The sequence below is a fragment of the Pyrus communis genome, chromosome 17 (assembly GCF_963583255.1).
Source record: "Pyrus communis chromosome 17, drPyrComm1.1, whole genome shotgun sequence".
NCBI classification, from domain to species: Eukaryota; Viridiplantae; Streptophyta; class Magnoliopsida; order Rosales; family Rosaceae; genus Pyrus; species Pyrus communis.
In genome coordinates, this window is record NC_084819.1 from 17,668,677 (window position 1) to 17,684,837 (window position 16,161).

Here is a 16,161-nt window from a genome sequence, read left to right on the forward strand (position 1 = left end):
AACTAAGGTATATTGACCTTTACCCTTATTTACATGGCCTTAGGTGGAGCAACCTTCACACTCTACATCACCAACGGCTTCCCTAAAATCTACAACACAGAAATCCCAAATTGAGGAGTATTAAATCTCTATCCTCAAATATCATTCGAAAGACATGCAAAATGAAGAACAATAGACCTAGGGGGCAAAGAAGCTGATTGGTGTTCATAAAAAAGATATTTTTGTTTTAATTACCTTGTATTTGAGAAGAGGTTCAGAACTCTCTTCAATTTCTTTTGGTTCTGGTTCAGCTTCAGGCCTAGCCTCCATTGTTGCTATTGACAGAAGATGGGCTCTTATGAATAGAAGTGGACATGAATGGAGCTTGATATGATCTAATTATGAAAACATATACCAATCAAACATAAAATTTTAAGGTTCATGGACGAATTTATCCAACGAAATTATCTAAATATGTTGAGAAGAATATCATTTTTTTACATATTTTCTCGACAACCAAACAACATATTTTGCCACCGATGTTCAGACGGAAACAATTCGCCGGAATTTGGAGACCGAAACCCTAAAACCTTAACACTTGAGATCGATTCGATTAAATGTGAGAGAATTTGTAGAATTTTATATGTTAGTTTGAGGATTTGAGTTTGTTTTCTTATTTTATGCAAAGAAAACTTCAACCAAATGCCAAATTAAAACTCCAGTATATTACCTGATGACAAATCAGTGAGAGAGCTTTTGGGTAAAAGGGTCGGAGAGGGCTTGAAGCTAGAATCTGCTGATGCTGGGGTGACTCAAGACGATGTTGCAGTCCGGTTGTCGGCCGACGACCAAGATTTCTTCATGGGTTTTCCGTCCAGATGGGTTTGTAGTGCGGCTGCGGTTGAGATTTGTAAGCGGTGAGCGAGAGAGAAGCCGCGATTCTAAGAGAAATTGCGAAAATGGATTTGTTGGTTTGAGGTTGTTTGCGATGATTGTGAGCGACAAAGGAGATAAAGCGGCATGAAGCAGTGAGCAAGAGGGAGAGGGGGGAGTAGGCAAGAAGTGGTAAAATGGCAAAGTTGAAAAAATCGGAAACGGTTTTAGTATATACTAGCAATGGTGCATGCGCAATGCTGTAGGTTTTAAAACTGTATAAAATATGTATAAAGTTTTAAATACATACAATATGCAATACTATTTACATGTAGGAATCTATTTACAACCATATGGATTGGCGGTTCTATTGTCATTGTTCTAATATTTACATCTTTTACAAATTGAACTCCTAACTGTCCTTAACCGTACAAATTTTTTTGTATGTAATTTTATTTACATACAAAAAATAATATTTGATGTGCATCTACACACTATTTACACACAAAAATTTGATAGATAGTCCCTATTGATATCCTCATGAAATATGCAGATAATCAACCTATTTTACCCAATCATAACCAAACTGTGCAGTTGCAGTTGACTTTAAGTAACGAAATACCTGAAGTCGAAGATAAACCTGGTGAATGTAGAAATCTTCAAGCCCTAAACAGAGTGGCCCTGCTTTTTGCAACAAAACAATACTTTTATTACAGAAAATTACAGGAAAAACTTTTAAAACTGGAAATAAAATTAAGTCAAATGATTTGGGTACCAGAATTTTCCTTGACCATGCACAAATAAAATTTAAATTAAAAAAAAAGAAAAAAAAAAGAGGCAATCTCAAATACACAGAGATTGAAAATTCATTAAACAATTTATTAAGCATATATAGGTTCACCCAACAGATAATCTTATTCAATCACACCATCTTAATTTATCAAATTGATTATTTAATACTGTCATGCTAAACAATTGTTCTGACAATACCCTCTCATCCCAGTAAGATAAACCAAAAATTCTTCAATCTCATGCATGTCCATTTCAGTTCTTAAAACCGCCAAAAGAAAAAATTAAAGTTTCTTTCTTACCGAAATCCACCAATTTGAATCAAATCCACCAAAGAAGCATACATGTTCTTTCCTTGAATTATACAAATATTTAAGAATCAAATAAAGACTAAAATTCAAAATTCTTTCTCCCCTTAAACAAAATTCTATACATGCATTTAATAATCTTAATTTCCTGGTGGAAGCAAGTTGGATAATGTGTGAACGTAGACATTATAATGCTCAGAAAATAGGCCACCCAATTCCATTCATTTAATATCCCTTTGGTGTCATTGAGATAAGAGATGTCGTTTCTAGTCTATCTCTTTCTAATTCTATATATATAATGGAAAGTTAAAAAATCATCATATAATAATCCAGAAATTGCAATAGAAAAGAAAAAAGGGAGGTTTGTGATGATTTTAAAATCTTTTATACTAGGTAATCTAGTATCCTTATGCATGAAGATAATCAATTCAGTCGTTGTGGTCGGACTCTCTTTTACAGCGATAAACGGTAAGCTTAAGAAATTAAATTACCATTTCACTCGAGAAGTATAAAGTTCGAAAAGGGTAAGTAAATAGACACACAAAGATATATATCTTTGATGCACAGTCCACCCTGGTCGGCAATGGATGTACATCACCTGAAAAGCCTAGCAAATTTTCGTAATGGGGCTGGAAAATTGAAGTTTAAATAGTAAGTTAACAACTTAAAACACTAACTGGGATTGTAGCATAGCTTGTAATTTCTGCAATATATATAATGACAAAAAGGATTAAATTCTAGAGAAGCACTTGAAAAAAACAAAAAATTTAGTGTATAAAAAAGCCATTAGCAACCCCCATGGTTGTTGTTAAGATACATATATTTACAGACATAAACTTCATCTCACCTCAAAGAGAACGGCAAACAACCACACTCAATTGCCAGATGAAAAGAAATTGAACAAATTAGGATTCGGTTGGTAATAAATTGAAATGGGTTGAATATTATAACAAAATGATTAAAGAAAACACATAATTTATGTCCTTTGAGGGAAATCAAATTACCTAACTCAAATTTGTTGGAAATCAAAGGCTTTAACCTCGTATTGGAAATCAAAGCAGAAATATGTAAAAGAGCGGTGACATACCTGTGGAACTCTTGAGCATGGAAAGGCTCTGGTTTCTTGCAAAACAACGGAAAATAAACCTGCCAGAAAACTCGACAATAGATTGGTTAAAAAACACTTTAAAATACTCTTTGTACCACTTGGTGATGATAAACACTATTTGTTTCTGGAAGAAATTAAGCATCCAAAAAATAAATAAATAACAAATCAACTTTACATAAAAATTTATATTACCCGCCCCAAATCAACTGGAGAACTCATAATAGAATTTCTACCTTCCAATTTATCGTAACCTTTTCCATCTTAGAGCATTCACAAGAACCAATCAAAACCTTATGATCTTTGATAACGGAACAAAACAGTTGTACTTGTCCTAATTCGAAAGGAAGTGTCTATTGGTTACTATAGTGTTTATTCCTCAAGCTCCTGAACTAAAAAGTCTAAAACACATCCTGAAGAACTCTTAGACGTGTTAGATTAATTCAAAATCCAGTTATTGGATCTAGCCAACGCCTAAACATAGAGAAAGAAAAATCAAAACCTGTTAATTGCATGTGACTCGTTAATTTGTTGTGATGAATTAAAATGTACAGTACTCGGATACTTCAGAGCTTATTTTGCATTATTGCTGTATTTTCCCATAGTTTTAACACTTTTTAGAGGACCACGCCAACACTTAAAAGTTCTTAGATGACCCGGGTGGATGAGGAAGTTGATGAATACCGTATGTAAATTCTTTCCGGCCCCTTACACATTAATAGTTAAGACTTTCCAGCATCACAACTCTTAAATAGATAAACAAATTCCTAGCAGAATTTATCTCAACGATACACAATGTCTAATTTTGAAGAATTTTAACACGTAAACATTGCCCTTATCAATAAGTATCACACATTTCAGTAGCATTTGTCTGGAAGCTAAGTGATGTTTCATCTACAAGCCTATTTCCCTATAACTAACTAAGCATTGTATCAAACGAAAAGCAGCGGTACCATAAAAAACCTAACACCAGAGCAGTAGGCAACGAACCTTTGAAAGGGTTGGTGTGAAATTTTTCACGAAATCATCTACATGCTTCGAACCACCCCCCTGCAAGAAACCAAATAATCAGTAATTTATCTTCACCAATGTGTTTCTACCCATGAATTCGATTTACAAAGCTGGCTAGTATAGTTTACCCCTAACAGATTAGAAGCATTTATGATGATTTTTGTACCATATCCTCCAATCTGACACCGATTCGAAAATTCGAAAAAAGAAAAATAAAACAGATCAACACCAAGAATGTAGGATACAGAAAACAATTCCAAATTAACAAAACAAAGTTCTAGTTCTTACTGAAGGCGAATTTCCTTGTTCTGGTACATATCCTGCATATTATGAACAAAAAGAACAAATCGAGATTTGAGAGAGATCCAAAACTACCGTTGCAAAAGCAAAATCGGATCTGAGAGAAACAGATCTAGAGAGAGAGAGTGTGTGTGTGTGTAACCGGGGGGGTGAAAGCCATTGTGAAGGCCGAGAAGGAAGAGAAGAGGAACGAGCATGGAAGGAAAAACCAGACCCAACACTCCAACACTCCAATCACCAACCCCTTCCACCGCCGCTTCCCGGAATAACTACCGCCCGCAACCCCGCCCTTCACTGCTCCGCCAGCCCCTCCTAATCCGATTTCATTGCCGCGATTAAGCACCAAATCCACCACAATTAACACTAATCCTTCTCCTTCTTCTTCTTCTTCCTGCTCCTCCGGTTGTTGTTGCAGTGTTAATATCAAATGCGAAGTCCCACTCGCACTCGCACTCCCAAACGCCTTCGCGGTCGCCGTCGCATCAACAACTGAAACGCAGTGCTTCCTCTGTGGCATGAATCATAATTTCTAATGATTCGATTGGTTGTTTCTGAGCTCACTGTCTCTCTCACTTCGATTCCGAATCAAAGGCTGGATGGGATGGGATTGGACTGGATTGGACAGTCCGGCACGGATTGGATTTTCCTACTTTTAGCACAACAAACTGTGATCTTGTTCTTCCTTTTTTTCTGAAAAGAAAAAGAGAAGAAAAGAAGAGCTTACCGTTGTCTCGGGCTCTTTGGTGGGATTAATTTTTTTTATCCCTTTCGGTTAATATTTATTTATTTTTTGGGTCAGATCCAATTCTCTTATGTTTGTGAGGATATGCTCATCACTGGACTCCTCTTCCTATTTATAAAGCAAAAATATAAGCAATATCCCCTGTATATATATAGTAACGTTATTATTTTGCATTTGTGTTTCTAAAAAAGAACATAGGCTATCTACAATAATGGAGGGCTAAACGTAGCGCTTAACCATGTTTTGGCCCATCAAATTTTACGACTATTTTAGGGCTAAATTTTTCATTTACAACTATGCAAGGCTATAATTTATTTCTCTTGATATTATATTACTTTACAAATTTAGTTCACTTTGAGGTTGCATGTTACATTCGATGAAGCCAAACTTAGTCTGATTCTTTTAGCCTTATTCTCTTTAGCCCTTTGATTTGCGACTAATTTTGTCAATTTTAGAGCTTAATGTAGCCTTAGCCCTTTGACTAGAGACGACCTACATAAAATGAGTTCATCGTCACCGTAGCGTTTTAGTCCAATGTTATGCTTAAGTTTTCCTACACATGACTCATCAGAATGAAATGCAAAATGACAATGAATTTGTTTCATACAAGTTGTTCTCGTGTATTTGGTACGGGTATATCTATTTTCCACCCAATAAACTATAGAGTATACACTTGTACATTATTTATTACATACTTTTTTTTATTGTTTCAGTTCTATTTATGTTTGGTAGTTAGTTATGCTATCTAAATTTCAGAAATGGCACCAAAATACAAAAACAGAGGCAGTTGCTTGATTTGGATGATAAAATATGTCTTTATCATTACCTACGTTTTTATCAGATTTTGCCTTATATTTGAAATCGAGCAATAGGGGAAAAAATTAATTTTAGAGAGAAAAGGATGGAAGGATTGCTAGTAGATAATTAAATTAAGGGTAAATTATAATGTACCACCTCAGGTTTGATGTCTATTACAACCTCATACAATATCTTCAAAAAATTTCACTTTCATACCTCACATACTATTTTATTTCAATATAATACATCCGTTACATTTTTCATCCATTGAGAGCTGACGTGACTGCTACATTTGTGCCACGTGTGTAAACAATTAATAAAAAAAATTAAATTAATTAAAAAAAGTAAATAAAAACAATAAAAAAGCCCATAAACCCATTCCCCCCAACCCACCTCCCTTTCCTCCACTCTGCACCTCCCCTCTCATCCCACCCCACCCCCACATCCTCGGTGGTTACTCCCACCTTTCATCGTCTTCTCCAACGATTCCCAACGCACCCAGACGACTCCAACAACGGCTTCATCGTCATTCCCCGTCGATGTCAAACCACCATTGTGATGACCCATCCCAAATTAAAATATATTTTATCCTTGAACGCGTGGAAATGACAATGTTGCCCTTGAAATGTTGTAGTACGATTGTGCAATCGGGCTAAAGGAATTGACCAACTGCCATATCTCCCACAAATTTGGGTTTGGTTTAGTTGATTTTCTTTTGTCCTAAACCTTAAAGCCCAATCAGGGCCTTGGCCCTTTTTATTTTGGCCTATTCCGTTGGACACACATACACACACATACAACCTTCTTCCCTTCTCTCTTTTTTTCTCGAAAATTCTTTCCGTCCGTACAACAAAGTCTTCAACCTTCAAACACCATCAAAACACCACAGATCAAACTTCTGAGGACCACCTTTGGACTCCTTGCATGCCTACGAACCTAATCATACCAATTGTTCAAAGAAAGGACATCGGGAACTCGAGAACTCGCGAGCTTCGGCGAGGTACTCTATTACTCCAACGTGATTGTGGATCTTTCACAATATTTTAAAGCTCAAAAAAGGTCCCAAACGTTTGTACTAGGATCCTAGGCTAGTTTTGGAGTGGTTAGAACGTTGAAACGCTCAGGTCTATTGAGTTTCAGGTTTGGCCGGTTGTGTCGAGCTATTTTCCACCACTTTTTGTCGGGTTTAGGACCTCTAAGAGGTAAGATCGTGTTCTTCTAGTTCAGGGCTTCAATTTGATATAAAATTCGTGAAATTTGGTGTTGAAATGATGGAGATATTGAGATTCAAAGTTTTTCCAAAAACCGGCGAGTGCAGTGGCGGCCGGCGACGAAATCCGATGAAACCACTGGAGAAGACAAAGCATATTCTGTCACCCTTGACGGAATATTCTTAATGGCGTCAGGTATATTTAACGGAATATCCTAGTACTTAACGGAATATTCCCTAACGGCGTTAGGAATATTCCCTGCGCGTGGCCGGAGCATAAGGGCACATGGGATGTTGAAATTTTTTTCTAAAACTATGGGGATGCTCGTGGTGTTGAGTAGGCCACGATGCTATATTTAAACACCCTAATTGAGCAACGTATGAGAAGTTATTTTATAGTGATGGTTATGTGTTTAAAAGTAATGTTAAAATAGTTGTGTCACATATAGGTGAGACGTTTCCAGAGGACTAGCGCAGCCAGGCAAGACTTAGGGGTTACTACCCGACTACATACCAATGAGTGGGCTTTTTGGTTTTATGTATATACATATATATGCCTTATGTTTCCCAGAAACTATTTAAATAGTTTTTACGTTTTAAATACCATGTCGTATGCATTACATATTAGTATATGTTATAATATAGCTGTGCATATTACTGCTCGACGTCATGGACGTTCAAGTAAGTTTTAGGTGAGTATATAGTGATGATTGTGATGATAGTGTGTATGATTATGATGAGTTGCTTTTAGTGATTTATATCCTGCACCCAGGTGTTAGTGCTCCGCTCGAGGGTAGGGTCTAGCCTTCACGTGATTGTTCACCTCCCGCACCATACGCTCACCTTGCATCCAAGGCAAGTGCCAACCTGTCGTACAAAGCACATTAGGTGGTTCCGACTCGTAGGTGACTTGCAATATTTCGCACAGCCTTCACGTGACCGTAGCACTTAAGCGTACTTATTTACACGTAGCCTGTCGTACAGACCACATAGGTGATTCCAACTCGTGTGTAGGATTTGATTTGATTGTTGAGTTATTGATTCAGCCGTATAGGTCACGTTAGGTGACTCTGGTTGATATGTCACTTTATATTAGTGCAATTCACCTGGCTTACTTATTCATGGTTGAGATGATTTTCATGGCATACACATGGTTTGGTTATACTCGAGTATAGTTTTCATATATGTTTATAGTATTATTTTCTGGGAAACTTATACGGGTTTTACAGTGAGGGGTTATTACATTTGAAAAGATAAATGGTTTTGAAAGTTTGTTTTTGCCCACTCACATTTTCTGTTTTGCGCCCCTCCAGGTTCTAGATAAAAGTTTTTGTTGGTGGCTCACGAGGGCTTCACGACGATTATGACAGACATCCACCAGTGTAGGGTTTCTTTTATGATTTGTATAATTATTACTTAGCCTTCGGGACTGCACTTTGATACCTATGCTCTAGTTGTGTGTGTCTTTACTCTAATCACTTTCACTTGTACTTATAAGCTAGTCTAAGGTAAGATAACTAGTGGTTTTTAGTTATTCGTATTTTCATATCGTTACCACTTCCGCACATCGCAAATGGTTACTAGGGATGGGCAAAATACCCGCAATTATGGGTAACCATGGTTACCCGTCCATTTAAACTTTACGGTTATGGTTATGGGTAACCGTTTAGATAAATAAACATTTATGGGTATAACCGTTTACCCGTGAAATTTAAATGGGTGGTTATGGGTATTAACCGCGGTTATAAACGGGTAACCGTTTACCCATTTATTTTATATATGTAATGTTGAATATTTTAAAAATAAAATTATATATATGCGGCTGTTTGACAGGGGATGGGAAGTTTTGTCATTAACCCAACAATCACATCTCTTCAATTTGAATGTTGCATCTTTTGATTGTTGCCAAAAAGACATGATTCATGGTCAACAAGTGTAATCCTTCTCCTAACCATGTTCTCTATCGGACAAAACTTAAATCAATGCTATTGACTATAGTGCATGGTTTATATAGCTAATTACAATATAATGTAGCTCATTATATATATATATATATATATATATTATGTTAATACTTTACATTATGGGTAAAATAACCCAAGAATACCATCTTCTAAACAATTTTCGTAACCCAAGAATACTTAGCAAATATTATGGCTTGGTTTGGTATTGTTGTGCTTTGAAAAAAAGCTGCTGTGAGAATAAGCGGCTGTGAAATAAAGCCAGCAAAGTGTTTGGTAAACTTTTTTGTAAAAGTGCTTTTGGAAAAAAAAAGCAGTATCATAGTGTTTGGTAAACTTTTTTGTAAAACAGCTGTGACTGTGTGAAATGACCAAAAAGGGTATATTACTAGATGTGCTATTAATTTAATTTTCTTAACAAATAAAAGTGAATTACTAAATATATTTTATTTTTAGAAGAAAAATATTTATAAACTTTATCTTAAATATTAATTAGTATGACAAACTACTTTAATAGAAATATTTTAGAGTGAATAGCTAGGATTCATTAGTACAATATTGTTAATGTACTTGAAAGTAGTCTAATTAGATGCATTCATCAAACTTGTTGCTATTCTATTTCTTAATGCCTCTATCTCATGTGATCCTTCAACTTGATAATTTTGATATTCATCATCATCATCATCACTACTATCGCTTTCTTCACAAAAGTCCCTGGGGTCATCAAAATGACGATCACGTTCAGAATACCTCCGTATGTAGTTATGAAGAGCCATTGTAGCAATGACAATCTTCACTTGCTTATTGAACGGGTAATTAGGCAGGTCCCTTAAAATTGCCCATCTTTTCTTCCATACCCAAAAGTTCGTTCAATGATGCTCCTAAGAGAAGAATGCCTGTGGTTAAATACCTCTTTGTGACCCGTTGGTTCGGCACCCTTACGAAAGTCCGGGAGGTGATATCTTTCACCTTTATATGGTCCCAAATAACCTCTCATTTGTGGGTACCCCGCATCTACCAAGTAATATTTTCCTGACAATTGAAAATTTGTTTTGTATTGTAATAATTATACAAAGCAAGTATGTAAAATGTTATAATAAGAGTATGAAGATTACCATTTGGAGGCTCAGAAAAGTTTAAATTTGGATTCCGTAGCATGGATAGAAAAACCCTTGTATCATGTGCAGTGTCTTCCCATCCGGCACAAGCAAATGTGAATTGCATGTCAAAATTACATGCAGCCATAACATTTTGAGTCGGTATTCCTTTCCTACCAATGTATGGAACTTGATCCGGAGGTGGTATTGAAGCCTCAACATGCACTCCATCTATGGCACCAATACAATCCTAAAAATAATAATATAAAAGAAAATCGTCAACCTACACTTATAGTTTGCAAATAAGTTAGAATACAAGTCAAATTTTACCTTAAAATAAGGCATGTATCTTGTATCTCTCCTTATTTCTGGGGGAATGCCACGAAACTCCGAATCCATTGGTTTGATAATATCTATTGCCATCTTACATACGATATCCAACATAGCACCAAAATATCTACTAACAGTCTCACCAGAATGTTGAAATCTCTCTTGAGCTAATCTATTTTTCACACCATGTCCCAACATATGCAAGAACATTCCTAATATTTCAGTTGCATTCATTTTCCTTGAACCTTTCAATCCATAATTAGTTTGCAAGTCATTGGATAATCTATAAAAGACATCTTTGTTCATCCTAAACATTCTATAGAATCGCACATCATTTCCTTGCAGTACTTCCATCAACCAAATATTACCTGTATGGGAAGAATTCATACATGGAGTTTTGTGGACATATTTTAAATAATATGTTTTAACAGCTCTCTCTACAGCGCATATAATTAGACCATCCTCCAACTCCTCAACATCATCATCAGAGGTGTTCATATTGAATATACCTGTAACCTAACACATAATTCAACATTCCACAAGTCATAATCTAACAATCATTAAGAAGTCATAATCCGACATTCAAGAACAAGTCAATCCAACGTTTAACAAGAAATCATAATCCAACATTCAATAAACACAAAATACAAGCCACATTCAACACATAGTCTTAATGCAAAGTACAAACTACACAAAGTTCTAATTCATAGTTATAGCTTCTTATTGTTCTTTGTTGAACATATATTTCAACCAAGTCAGCTGGACTTCAGGATCTTGTATCGTAGTAAACACCTCTCGCTTCTCTGCAGAACAAAATAAACATGTAGCAAACAACCATAACTATCTAGGTGGCTCACAACCAGGCAATTGTGCAACAACCGCTAACACTTCCGGAATACTACTACCTATATGCAGCGACCTCATCAATGAGTTTGCAGAACTCCTAGTTTCATAAGCTTCAACAAGACGGTCAATTTGACCACAAAGTTTTGCAGCACCTCCAATTTTTTTCCCTTTCTTATCAACCTTCTTCTTTTGCAATTCTCCTTGGTTAGCCGCTCTTTTTTTTTCCTTCCTACTTGCTTGCCTTAGATCCTGCATAGTCTCAGTTTCTTCCTCATCATATGAATCAATTTGTCCTACAGATTCCTCTCTTGACTCTGGTGATAGTACTCCAGATGAAGGTGCCCAGGCATGTTCACCGGTAGCAATTGTACTCAAGAACATCCTATCTAACTTGTCGCCATCTCAGGACTAATGCTTTTTTTTTCGCAATTTTCCATATTCTTTGTTTATCTACAAGTAAGAAAGAATATGGTTAATACATATTGCATGATATCATAATACATATTAAAAGATAAATACACAAACCTGAATTTTATTGTTCCACCACTCCTCAGAGGCATCAACGGTACCCTTGCTTGAATTCCACCCTAGGCCAATTTCTTTACCAACTAATTCTTTCCACAACTTCCACTCATTTTTAAGTGCATCCCACTTATTTTTCAATTGCTTTTTTTCATAATCATGCCCTGTCTCTGCCTTGAAGTTAGCTCTAATATTTGCATATCCTTCTTTGTCAAAGTGAGTGCCCGGACGATGTCCGGCCTCAACCTCCTTGATGCAAAGATCACAAAATATTGATATATTGTGCGCATTCCATGTAGCTACAGGATTTGACGAAGATGCCCCCTTCTTTGCCATCGATACCAACTACTGATTTGTATATATATATATATATATATATATATATATATTAAAACACGAACAAATGATATTGTAATATAACCAAGAAATAACCGATAAATGATCCACATACAACTACAAATACATTACATCACAAATTGGGTTCACAGTTTGTATATATACATACATATAAATACACACATATATATATAAATATATCAAGAAATAACCAATAAATATCTTCTTATCTTGGATCCTATTTATTTGTATTTAGCTTGGAATTTTGTCAATGTCAAGTTTAACTCTTGTTTACTTTTCATCACAAAATTCTAATTCTTATTTATAATTGGTAAAAAGAAAGGGCTTACGTATGGAACACTTCTTTTTATCCTTGCCTTGTTGGTAGCAATATTTATGACGATAACACTTTACTAACCCTATATAAAAGGAGAAAGGTCAAAACGATGAAGCAAAGATGACCGTGGCATGTAACAAAACCAAATGGATCGTCGAGGATCTGCCCCAAGACCTCCACCCAATCAACGGATTCACATCATTTTCAATCATATCAGATGATGTGATAGTACTTAATTTAATACCTAATATTAATGTAGTATTTTCTTTCTTTGGACCTTGATACCAGCTACATTCTTCTTTGGACACATTCCTTTCTACTATAGTTTTCTGATTGAGTTGGAACCGCCAATTTTCTTGGTCACTTGTACCGACAAATTCAATATCCTGATTAAATATTAAAGTTTTAATTATGGTAATCGTATACACACATATATATACTAATGTGGTACATAATTTGACAAAAAATTGACTTTTATGTAGTCCCGAGTCCAATACCTGTTTGAAGTGGAAACAGTTAAGGGGACAGTGTTTGGGGACAGCGTTTGGGGACAGCGTTTGAAGTGGAAACAGTTTGTAATACATATACATACATATGCATACAAAAGATTACATCACAGACTTCGGTGCAATTTGTAATATATATACAGTTTGATACATATACATACAAGTCCAAAAACCTCAAGGGAAAATAATCCTCCAAATTAAACCTATAAATCAAGTCGTACCCTTCTTGAACTAGCAACATTAGTGTTCGATTGGTGCTAACCTCCTTCTCTGAACCTAAATAATTAGTGCCAAATACACTCTGGATTATGTTATCTAAAGAACCCTTCTGCAATATTGCTTTCAATCCCACAACCCTATTTTCCTTCATCTCATCCCAAATTATCACAGTTTGGGTTCACAGTTTGTCATACAAGAGATTACAGTTTGTAATACATATACATACATATACATACATATACATACAAAAGATTACATCACAGTTTTGGTTCACAGTTGTGGATATTGATTTTTACTGCATGTTTTTAAAAGCTGTACTATTGTAAATATGCAGGTTCATCATGGTGGTGCTGGGACTACGGCTACAGGATTGAGAGCTGGGGTAATGTTCTTTTCAGTCAGTGTGGTCGTTCTAAAATCATTTATTTCTGGGAGAATGGATGCTTTATCGTTCACCATTGTAATTTTTTTGTTGGATATCTAATTGCACTATTTTACGATGTACAGTGCTATTAGATTCATGCTGGAGCCAGAGGTATTACTGCACCAATACCTGTTTCTCGTTTTGAAAATTATTTGTTTATCATATACAACAACCAAGCCTTATCCCACTAAGTGGTGGATGCCATGCCTTATCGAAGTAATTCTACTAATTCTTTCAAACTCATGACAACTTAATGTTGCTCTTCATTCTTGGTATTTCTTCCTTCTTATTGAATCAAACTCCTTGTAACCGTCTCTATAGATTTTATTCACAGAGCATTTACATGTGAATGAGAGTGTGAGTGGTGTGTGTGTTTTATTGGTCAATAATAGACAACCAATGAACCCCAAAAGATTAAACTGTTAATTAATGAGCTAACAATGCATTAGCTAACAAGTCAGAATGTGTGAAGCCTTGTGATCATACTTTTAACAGTATGACCATACTTTTAACAGTAATAGCATTAGCTGAAACGTTACCAGGTTAGATTAAATCCGTTCCTTTCTTTCTTGTTTTCATGTTTTTTTTCTTTCAATTAGCATTATGTTGTTCACTTTGTTTATTAAAATCTGATTGCACCAAAAGACAGCCTTCAGGAGTGCACAAACTACTGAAAGTAGGAAACTCTACTCAGAATTTAGACCGTACCACAAAAAAGATAATGCAGACAGCATGAGAACACACTGAGAAAAACCAGAAACCAAGCAATCATGGAACAATGGACAGAAACAAATCAAATATCACAAATAATTAACACATGTCTTACAATCTCCGCCAAAGAATCAAATATCACAAATAATCAAATATCACAAATATCACAAGTAATCAAACTTCTCTCTCAATTTTTTTTTGTTTCCTCCACAAACCCTAATTTTTTCCCCAATTAATTTTTTCCACAAACCATATCACCTTCCCCAATTAATTTTTCCCCACCCTCCATCCCCAATTGTTTTTCCCGACACCCATACCCTCATCCCTTTGCTCTTCCCACCCCTCTTTCCCTAATCTCCCCATCCCTAATTTGAAAAATCCAAACAAATAAATGAGAAGCTTACCTGGAGAAACCTGGAGAACGAGAGAACGAGTTCGCTAGTTTTTGGAACGAGAGAACAAGAGAACGAGAGAACGAGAGAGATCGCTCTGGTTCGGGTTATGCGAGAGAGCTCTGAGGTGAAGAGCGTGCGAGAGAGCTCTGGAAAGGTGAGAGCGTAGGTGAAGGGAAAGGGAGGGCAGTTTTGGGTTATTCATATTTCATTAAACGTGTACACTGTTCACCCGTGTGTGGGTGAAAATAAGCTGCTTTTGGAAGCTGCAAATTGCAGCTTCTTGTCATCTCCTGGTTTTGGGCTTTTTTTCACCCTCAACTTTGAAACAAAGCTGTTTTTCAAAGTTTACCAAACACCAAAAATTTTCATAGCTTTTTTTCATAGTAGCTTTTTTTTTAATCACCTCAATCCCAAACAGGCCCTATATTACCTTCATTGGTAACAGTTAAAAATATCTTCCGTAAACTATTATTTCAATTATTGGAATGGTATAAGGACTTAAAAAATTAAAATACGAAAATGTATGATGAATGTTACCTATAATGGTGTTTAATTGTCAAAAAAAAAAAAAAAATTATGACAATTTTTTTTTTTAATTTTCAAGTTGTTAAAAAACATGTAGACAGGTGAAAAAAGGGTAATGGTAAAAAAAAAGAAGAAGAGATAAACTGGTTAAAAAGGGTAAATGAGTATTAAATGGTTACAGTTAAATGGGTATGGTTAACCGTTTATAAACGGTTATGGGTATGAGTATAACCGTTTAGGTAATTACCCAACGGGTAAACGGTTATGCGGGTATGAGCATAAACGGTTATGGGTAAATAACCGCAGTTACCCGCCCGCCATAACCGTTGCCCATCCCTAATGGTTACGTCACCCTCACGTGATGGGAAGCATGCCTTGATCGAGGTCGGGGTGTGTCAACCACCAAGACCCAATGTTTCTTGTGAAACAAACACAAGTCTGTACCTCATGATTTTCAAACCCCAAGCCCTCAAATCAAAGAGCCCTGTCTCGGACTCGACTTCCCTCGGCAAAGTTCTCGTCGTTTTCGACAATGGTAAGCCTCGAGGGCCACAGAGGCTCCAACGGCCTCTGCACATTCGTCCACCTCTCGTTCTTCAATTTGTTCAAACATTGGGGCCCCAATTTTAGGGACCTCTGTAACACCATCTTCAGCTAACAAGCCTCTTAGGTGGAGAAGAAGATGTGGGAACGAGAGAGAGATGAAGGGAGGAAGAAGAAGGAGAGACTTATGAGAGCAAGGGATAACTCGAAGGCGGAAGAAGAAGAACATGCAGTGGGGGTGGGTTTTTGGATGGGAGGGGAGGTGAAGAGCGGAGGAGAGGGAGGTGGGTCGAG

The 16,161-nt window shown here is 36.2% G+C and overlaps 1 long non-coding RNA gene and 1 pseudogene across 1 annotated transcript; both read right to left on the bottom strand.

Moving 5' to 3' along the window:
• Positions 1-240: 240 nt before the first annotated feature.
• LOC137723695 (uncharacterized) lies at positions 241-4,574 on the bottom strand. Its single transcript, XR_011066951.1, has 6 exons — positions 4,354-4,574; positions 4,194-4,244; positions 4,045-4,104; positions 3,037-3,095; positions 710-1,533; positions 241-374 (listed from the first exon to the last, which is right to left on the bottom strand). It is a non-coding gene; the product is annotated as an uncharacterized lncRNA (long non-coding RNA).
• Positions 4,575-11,053: 6,479 nt separating this feature from the next.
• Positions 11,054-12,207, bottom strand: LOC137721833 (L10-interacting MYB domain-containing protein-like; annotated as a pseudogene).
• Positions 12,208-16,161: the final 3,954 nt, after the last annotated feature.